This window comes from Miscanthus floridulus, chromosome 18 (genome assembly GCF_019320115.1).
Source record: "Miscanthus floridulus cultivar M001 chromosome 18, ASM1932011v1, whole genome shotgun sequence".
Classification (NCBI taxonomy): Eukaryota; Viridiplantae; Streptophyta; class Magnoliopsida; order Poales; family Poaceae; genus Miscanthus; species Miscanthus floridulus.
In genome coordinates this window covers 2,058,237-2,068,376 of record NC_089597.1, presented here as the reverse complement: position 1 = coordinate 2,068,376, position 10,140 = coordinate 2,058,237, and positions in this window count along the sequence as shown.

Genomic DNA, 10,140 nt, shown 5'->3' with positions numbered 1-10,140 from the left:
CCACACTACTGCAACAATAACATCAACCCAATATACTCCAGAAACACCTGCAGTAAGATACTAACACATTGGGCAAAACTAAGAAACCAAACGCTTGACCATTCAGTTGCTAAGACCAAAAGACAGTTTCAATACAAATGGAACCAAAACAAAAGCAATTAAAATATTGACTAGATGAATATAATAGATTCAAACTAAAGAAAAATAATAATTTGGACAGTGAAACTTACATAAATTCACACTCCATATTAGGGAGCATGTAAGACAAACTGAATACAAGAAGACCTCTGATTCCTAATTTACATCAACCTATAAATATATTATTATGACATTATAAAACAGTAAACATCCATTATAACTCCAATCATAATTCACTGATTTGGTCTATAGACTAGAAATACAGATCACACAAGCACAACACTACACGCGCACTTACTTGTCAGGCTTCAACATCTCGAGGAAGCACAACAGGTACAGGCTGTGGCCACACTGGAACACCGATGTCTCTCTCAGCAAATCAAACATTGAGTCCCTGCCAACAATAGCAAAGGTGCCAAATGAAAAAGCCAAGAAAGGTGTACAGATGGCAGCAACAGGCAGAACCAAAGAAAAAACTAAGAATTCAAAAAAATGATACCTCAAAGATACTAATTGGATACTTGCACAGACACTTAATAAAAGAACTATTGCCATACTACTACTAGTAAATGACAAAATGATCATAAAAATTAAAAATAGTTTCTATGGAAGGAAAAAAAAGAATAGGACAGATACTAAAAAATGGAAAACAAGTTAAATCAAACAAAATATAAACCTACACATGGCTGAAAGCCAAATACTTATAGCAACAAAATACTATAATTACAATTCCATTTGAAAAAAATTACATTGAGTCCTAGGATGTAAAAATAGTAATATTAGCATATAAGTTAACCTACACATAGCTCAAACTGTTAAAGGATGCAACCCTAAACTCGTTTGCTCCATATCCTTGCCTAGTATACATACAAGTCTAACAACCAATATATGGAACACTACTACAAGGGTAGCATCAACCCAATCTAGTCCAAAAATGTCTGCAGTAAGACAACACAAGTGGGCAAAACTATGATGCCAAAAACTTGACCAATCAGTTGCTAAAAACACAATGGCAGATTCTGAACAAAGAGCTGACTGACCAAAAGGTCACATCAACCATATCAAACATCTTGTATAACAAAACCTCACAAAAGTTCACAGCTAACTGATTAACCTGATAACTGCCTGCAGGTCATCAACTACTACCTAAAATAACAAATTTAAATCAACATTTAAAAATAAAAGAAAAAAATGACAAGAGAGAGTAACTTATCTATATCATTATCAAAACTTCCAATCATCATCATTAGAATGACCATGGCCACCATCATTACAATCCACATGGGAAACATAAGCACAATCAGACTCAGAAAAAAATTACAACAAACTAATTAAAGATAGAATATTACCTAATAACCTGACCATGTTGATAAGACAGTAGATCACACAGACAAATATAAACATCACAACCTCATAAATAAGCAAACACAGAAAAAGATACAAAAAGAAAAAAACACTAATTTATATTACAAACACTCATTTATATTACAAACACTTAGATAATAAAGTTCCATACAAATTGTAGTTCCACAAACATAAATTGTTCAGTTATTACAAAAACAACTTGACACTTAAACAAAAGTTCCAGAAACATAATGCTGCTACTGATGACAACCAACTACTCCCCAATATCAGGAACCAACTGACGGCATTTCACAGTCTGATAGATATCTTCTTCTTCTGAACGAACCCTTATACTGAAAATACGATAGAACGACATTGTCTCACCAGCAACCTCAAAAGATCGTCCAGCCATCATATTTGCATCTGATTCTTTAACCACCTTTACATACACAGTACCATTCATTGGATCATATGTAAACTTGCAAGTAGGCAGAAAATCGCCACCACGATTCTGCTTAACAACCCGAGCCACTAATTTAGCTGGATTCTCACTGGTCAAACCCTTAGCAGCAATTAGCTGAGATTGCTCTCCAACAACTAGATCTAGATTATCAACAACAAACAAAGAAACAACTTCATCTTCTAGAGTAAATGGAACTGCAGCTTCAGGAGCAATTGAATTTTATTGAGAAACAACCTAGAAAAAAAAGATTAACATGATAAAGTCCAAAAAAGATTAACTTATCAATCAATCAGTGACAAATCAAAAAAAATAAATTAACAAAGATCAACAACCAAACAACTACATTTCTAGAATTTTTTTTAAAAAAGTACAAAGATAAAAAGAAAAGTACCTTGATCCTTACTGGAATATCCATGAAAGCTTTGCAAGAGTCATTCCTCTAGACAGTACTTTTCACTTGATACACATGAAGAGCACTACCACCAACTTGAATAATACGCTTGCTAAGTACTCGAGGAAGACGATCCCATTTAGCCAAAATATATACAACACCGTTATGATCATCAACACAGAATTTGCTCTCATTCACCATCATTCTCATAGTTACTGGCTTGTGCTCAATATGTTTCAAACCACGAGCAACACTAGACTCTGCATCACCACTAGGCATCGACCACCTAACTACAATCAAACTAGATTGCTCACCAACAGTCAATGACATACGCAGAAATAGCTCTGTTTTCCATGATACCTGACATCTAAAAAACAAAAGCATAAACTAATTAAGATCTATAACTATAATACAATAAAACAATAAAATTACCAATTATTACTATAAAACAACTTACTAAAATTAACACTAGAAAATATTAAAAGAGAAGAATATATAACTAAACTAGACTAACAGTCATAATAGACACAAAAATTAACACTATAAAATAATAAACCGCTGAAGGAGTAATACCGGTCAAAATCAACACAATGAGAGTAAATACACAACCACCAACCAGTTACAAACAAAGAAAGTGGACCAAACAGGCCATATAGGACTAACAAAGCCCAGGAAAAAAGCCCATAAAAGAAAAGAATAAGTCCCTCTACAACACCCAATCATTATCACATGCAACCAGACAGTTAGGACCTAACAACAATCAGACTACTAAAAAAGCCCAGAAAAAGAACCCATAAAAATAAACTAACCCATCCTATAAGGCCCAATAACTAACATTTACAATGAACATTTATCAGATAATAAAAAAACAAAAAAATTACACTACCACTGTTGATAGTAGTTAACAACCATTATAAACTATCAATATAACATGCATAAGGACATAAATATGATCACCAACCAAGGTCTAGGTGTCTAAACTAATAAATTCCATGAGTTTTGGTGAATCTATGATTTTTGCAAGGTTTATCCAGAAAACCATCAAGGTAGACCTAGATGTCAGAATTAATTACACTTATCCACTACAAAATGGACACTAGAAGGTTCTAGAAGACCCGAGAGGACTCCACACCATTGGCCCCACCTAGAGGCCACCTGGCCCCCTAGGGTCCCACCTGTCAGCCTCATCGTAATGTCGGTTATCCACGGCCTCCTAGGTTGCATCTACGTCATCCTTTAAGTCGGTTTGATACAAGGGCTCGCGTTGGACACTCTGGCCTATATATATCAGCCCCTACCACCCCCTTGAGGCATCAAGTCATTTGAGAAGACAAAAACCCTGATCATCCTTAGAGCTCCATCATATTCTAGGGCATAGCTAGTTAGGCTAGGTCTATTGGGAGGCAAGCAGGCTTTGCTTGGATTCTTGATCGTGTCAAGAGCGTGGTTTGGTATAATCTTTGTACCCCCTCTCTTTTGTATCTCCATTACTTTTATATGCTAGCTACAATTGTTATGACAATATCAGTATGCATCTCATTTATGTTCTTCATTATAATGTTCATCGTCTACTTTGATTATATGCTTAGTATAGTTGGATTATCATCATGTTCATGCATAAGTTCGTATAGCGCTCACTCTAAGATACCATGGGTGGGGTGGTCGACATTATGTAAGTGTGGTGCTTATACATTGTTTACCTACGAATACACCATATATTCTAGGTCATGTGGTAGATCACGGACATGACACTCCCGTTGAGTCCTTTGTAGTCCACTCCCCAATGTAGGTAGCACGTAGGATCTGATTACGAAGGAAGATAAGCTCTGTTCTTACTCTTCCCTAGTAATATCCCTTATGTGTAGTTATGAAGATGATCTTAGCCATGATTACTATGTGTAATTGCACTAATCAATGTATGCTTTGACTTGTAATTAAGAATGACATAGGAATTATTCCTCTAATATTCTACCTAACCATGCTAATGTCATAGAAAGGAGTACTCTGAGTGATTTATCATTATCATGGATCAATTAGAATACTCTCGGGTGAAGTGTTACAATGGTATATTATCTGTGCGCTTACAAATCCCTTTTTATTCATATCTATATATTCTTTCTAGTCACATAAGATGATAAAGAACTACTTAGTATCATTCTAGTAGTGATGCTAGGCAGCACCAACAAGCATCTCTGGCATCATCACTAGGGATGACAACCTCGTAAAGTAATGTTAGGAGATGTAGGTAATTAATAGGTGTCTATTAAAACAAGTGACAAGTTAATAAACACCAACAACCACTATATTGAAATTACATCATCAACCACATGACGAAGGAAAAAACTGTGAAATACTATACATCCAAATCATTATACTATCAACTAGATTATCATACTATCAACTAAAACATGACAAATAAAAATAAAAAATATTATAACATACCTTCCAGAAACTGTAGATGATATCCAACTGCAGAGTTTGAGTTCAAGGAAGAAAACTGTATGAAAGAAACAAAAATGTTAGAGCATTACTAAACCAATCTTAAGAAACAAAAAAGAAATACTTCAAGCATAAGTCTATAAAACACACTGGAAACCTAACACTCCTTACCCAAGAAAAAATAAAGAGAAAAACAAAAATACCCTATAGATCTCAGAATTATCTAAGAGCCTAGTTCAACACAGATGAAACAACAAAACAATAAAGGGCTATTTCTTTATAGCTTCAAATTTTAGGCACAACAACAGGCTGCTTTCTAGAAGAATATATGCCAACTTCAAGTCTTTGTGGCTTATCACAGAAATAAAGCAACATACAGGTTTATGACAATAGAATTACTCTTGAGGAAGCATCTAAACAAGCCTATTGAAAGGGTAGTTGGCATCAACATGGTAAATGATAACAAAGATACCACTAACTGGAAAACTAACACTCCTTATTTAACCAAAAAATTAAAAAGAATAACAAAAACAAAAAATAGGATCTAAAAACCATAGTGATCAAAGAAATACCTAAGAGTCCACTTCAAGAAAGATCAAAAAGCAAAACAAATGAGACTGACATAAACCAAGGAAAAATCAAATAGTGAATAAAAGAGATAGAAATGAACACAATATATAGTTAACTGGACTAACAGATTCTTAAACAGATAGTTTTGAGATCCATACAAACACAGGCATCTAAAGATATAGAGACTAAAAGAAAAGAAAACTTACATGAAGGATACAGAAATGGGTCGTAGACGCACAAAGAAGAGAATGGCAGGAAAATAGAAGAACATGACCCTAAGAGGAAGCCTAGTGCTTTATAAAGAAACAAAGAGCACTATAGAAGGAATATCTAAATTGGTCGGCCAAATAAATGGGAAACAAGGATAGAATTCCAAATGCTATGAGTAAATGGAGGACCACGAATTGAGAGAAAACCAGTGAGGGAGTACGACCAGTCGTAAACCACACGGTGAGAGTAAATGCACAACCACCAAGCAGTCACTGATAAGTAAATGGACCATACAGGCAAACATGACTCAAAAAGCCCAAAAAAGCCTAAGAAAACAAGACTCAAAAAGCCCAAAACAAAGCCCACAAAGATGAGAACTCCTTCTGCAAGGCCCAATCAATGTCATAAAGCACAAAAAATTTAGTAAATGCCCAACTCAAGATATGCATATCTAGAAAGCCCAGAAGAGAGAGCACTTTCATCGAGAAAAAACAAAAAGAAGGGGTGAAAGGTCCTAATGGCTAGAGGGGGGTGAAAAGCCTATTAAAAATTTCTACAACAACACTTAGCAAACTGGTTACACAATTATGAGGTGAAGCAAGTGTTGCGCTAGCCTGCTAAAAATGCAAGCCACCTACCCCAATTCTAGTTTATATAGTTTTTATCCACACAATGGCTATGTCACTATACTAAGTTAGTGCACTCTCAAAAGCTAACTAAAGAGACACACTAACCAAACTAACAAGCTCTCACAACTAGCTACACTAAAGAGCTTGACAACTAGTTTGCGGTAATGTAAAGAGAGTGAATAAGAGGGCTATACCACCGTGTTGAGGAAGGAGCCAATCAATCACAAGAATAAATACCAATGAAGACCAATCATCTCAGAATCAAATGATGACACAATGATTTTTTACCGAGGTTCACTTGCTTGTCGACAATCTAGTCCTCATTGTGGCGATTCACTCACTCGGAGGTTCATGCGCTAATTGGCATCACACGCCAAACCCTCAATAGGGTGCCGCACAACCAACACAAGATGAGGATCACACAAGCCACAAACAATTCACTAGAGTACCTTTTGGCTCTCCGCCTGGGAAAGGTCAAGAATCCCTCACAATCACCATAACAGGAGCCGAAGACAATCACCAACCTCTGCTCGATGATCCTCGCTGCTCATCTAGGTGGTAGCAACCACCAAGAGTAACAAGTGAATCCCACAGTGAAACACGAACACCAAGTGTCTCTAGAAGCAAACACTCAAGCAATGCACTTGGATTCTCTCCTAATCTCACAAAGATATTGAATCTATGATGGAGATGAGTGGAAGGACTTTGGCTAAGCTCACAAGGTTGCTATGTCAATGCAAAATGTCCAAGACATGAGCTAGAGCCGGTCATGGGGCTTAATAGAAGCCTCCATGAAATAGAGCCATTGTACCCCTTCACTAGGCACAACACGGGGTGACCGGACGCTCTGGTCAGATCGACCAGACGCAGGACCCCAGCGTCTGGTCGCCTAATGCTTGCCATGTGTCATCGACTTCAAATGCTGATTGCCCAATCGCAACGGTCATCAGTACATTTAAGTAGTGACCGGACACACCAACACCAGCATCCGATCATTTCCAGTAAGGTTCTAGAGGCAAAAATTCACGACCGGACGCGTCCAGTCATGCCCGACTGGACTCAACCAGTGTCTGGTCACTCAACGTCTCCTCTGTGCGCCGCCACGTCATTAGGACTAGACGCACCCACTCAGCATCTGGTCATGAAGTGACCCAGTGTCTGGTCGAGGACCGACGCCAGCGTCTTCACTGCTTCTACTGACCGGACGCGTTGGTCTAGTTGGGGCCAGCGTCTGGTCCACTCGGCGAGACCCAGTCTTTTCTATATAGGGCGCCGATGGCACCGTCAGACTGTCCGCACTCTATGGACGGACACCCCGCTGGTGAAGTTTAGAACCCTTGCTCAAATGTGCCAACCACCAAGTGTATCACCTTGTGCACATGTGTTAGCATATTTTCACAAACATTTTCAAGGGTGTTAGCACTCCACTAGATCCTAAATGCATATGCAATAAGTTAGAGCATCTAGTGGCACTTTGATAACCACATTTCGATATGAGTTTCACCCCTCTTAATAGTATGGCTATCAATCCTAAATGTGATCATACTCACTAAGTGTCTTGATCACCGAAACAAAATGTCTCCTACCATTTATACCTCTGCCTTGAGCCTTTTGTTTCTCTTTCTTCTTTTCCAAGTCCAAGCAATTGATCATCACCATGGCAACACCATCATCATGTCATGATCTTTGTTTGCTTCACCACTTGGAATGTGCTACCTATCTCATGATCACTTGATAAACTAGGTTAGCACTTAGGGTTTCATCAATTCACCAAAACCAAACTAGAGCTTTCAATCTCCCCCTTTTTGGTAATTGATGACAACCCTTTCACAAAGATATGAATTGAAATTCAATTGAATCTATGTTGCTTGTCCAAGCATATTTACTATGTGTAAAAGGATATGGACAAGTTTCATCAACTCCATATGGTAGCAATTGCTCTCCCTACATATGTGCTAAGAGTTTGGATTGTAGCTTGCACATATGCTTAGATAGGAAATATAGGAGACAACATCTACCAAATAATGCTAAGGTATAAAAGATGGACCTTTGAAGCGTGATACTAATCAGAGTGCACCAATATACCATCCTTAGCACCATGGTTAGCTTGATACCACTTGGAAATGAAATCACTAGATAACATATGCATGCTAGTTTTTCATTTCATCATTCAAACCTACAACTATCATACACCACACAAGCATGGATATTGAAATTTAAAACTTGTGTCATGCAAGCAAACATATGAAATGCACATTCAAATGCACCATACAAGTTCATGAGATTGCTCCCCCTACTTGTGTGCTCAAAATTTTAATAGATCCCCTTCCTTTGTCATATCTCTTCCCCTATGTCAAATTCTCCCCCTTTGTTGTCTTTTCACTATCTTCACTATCTTAGTACACTAATATCTTTGTTTTTCTCCCCCATAGTACTAATATCACTAATATCTTTGTTTTTCTTCCCCTTTGTCATCAATGACCACAAAGGTTCAAAATATAGATAAGTTGAGAGTATCAATGTCAATCAATGGGGTGATGATCATTTTCCCAAATTTGGTTCAATCTAGAATACTTGCCAAAGACATTTAACTCGGTTTCATCCAAGGACAAGCTTCTTCACACCTCCAAATAAGGGTTATCTTGTACCATGTTGAGTTAACACTTAGAGCTCATTTTCTAAATCAAACACTAGGTTTACAAGCCCACAAACATGTCATATGCTACAACTAGATCAAAATAAGCATAGAAGCAATAGTGGTACCATATAATTTTCATGAATGAACCTATTAAATGTGAAAGATATCGAGATGCACTAAACATGTCCTTAGCAAGGATGTATGCCATGCCAATCAACTTTTACCTTGGATTGCTCAAAGGAGAGGCATGTCATATAAGTGGGGGTGCATCAACACATATTTGAGAAATTCAATATGTTCAACTCATTCCTTAGCTTGCAAAACATTTTCTCATCCAATGGCTTGGTGAATATATCAGCAAGTTGATCTTCGGTGCCTACACTCTCAATGCAAATGTCCCTTTTTTGTTGGCGATCTCTTATGAAATGGTGGCGGACATCAGTGTGCTTTGTTCTTGTATGTTGAACTAGATTATTGGTTAACTTGATTGCACTCTCATTGTCACATAGCAATGCCACTTTCTTGAACTTGATTCCAAAGTCACTCAAAGTGGCCTTCATCCAAAGTATTTGTGCACAACAACAACCAGCGGATATGTATTCGGCTTCGGCGGTTGATAATGCAACACTATTTTGCTTCTTTGATGACCATGAAACAAGTGATCTTCCCAACAATTGACATGTGCTCGAGGTGCTCTTCCTTTCAACCTTGCATCCCGCATAATCCGAGTCGGAGTAACCAACTAGCTCAAACTTTGCTTCTTTGGGATACCACAAACCAACATTTTGTGTATGCCTCAAGTACCTTAATATTCTCTTTGTAGCCTTCAAATGACTTTCTCTTGGCGAGGATTGAAATCTTGCACACATGCACACACTAAACATGACATCTGACCTTGATGCGGTCACATAGAGTAGGCTTCCAATCATAGACCGATATAATTTTTGATCCACCATATTTGCACTTGCATCACTATCCAAGCTGCTATTAGTTCCCATTGGTGTACTAACAGCTTTGCTATCACTCATTTCAAACTTCTTGATCATGTCCTTGATATACTTGCCTTGACTCACAAATGTACCATTCTTCAATTGTTTGATTTGAAGACCAAGGAAGTAACTTAACTCTCCAATCATGGACATCTCAAACTCATTAGCCATCATCTTTCCAAATTCTTCACAAAAATCTTGATTGGTTGATCCAAATATGATGTCATCAACATAGATTTGCAACATAAATAAATCTTTTCCAATCTTCTTGATGAAAAGAGTGGTGTCAACCTTGCCCATCATGAACCCTTTTAAGAGTAGGAAGTCTC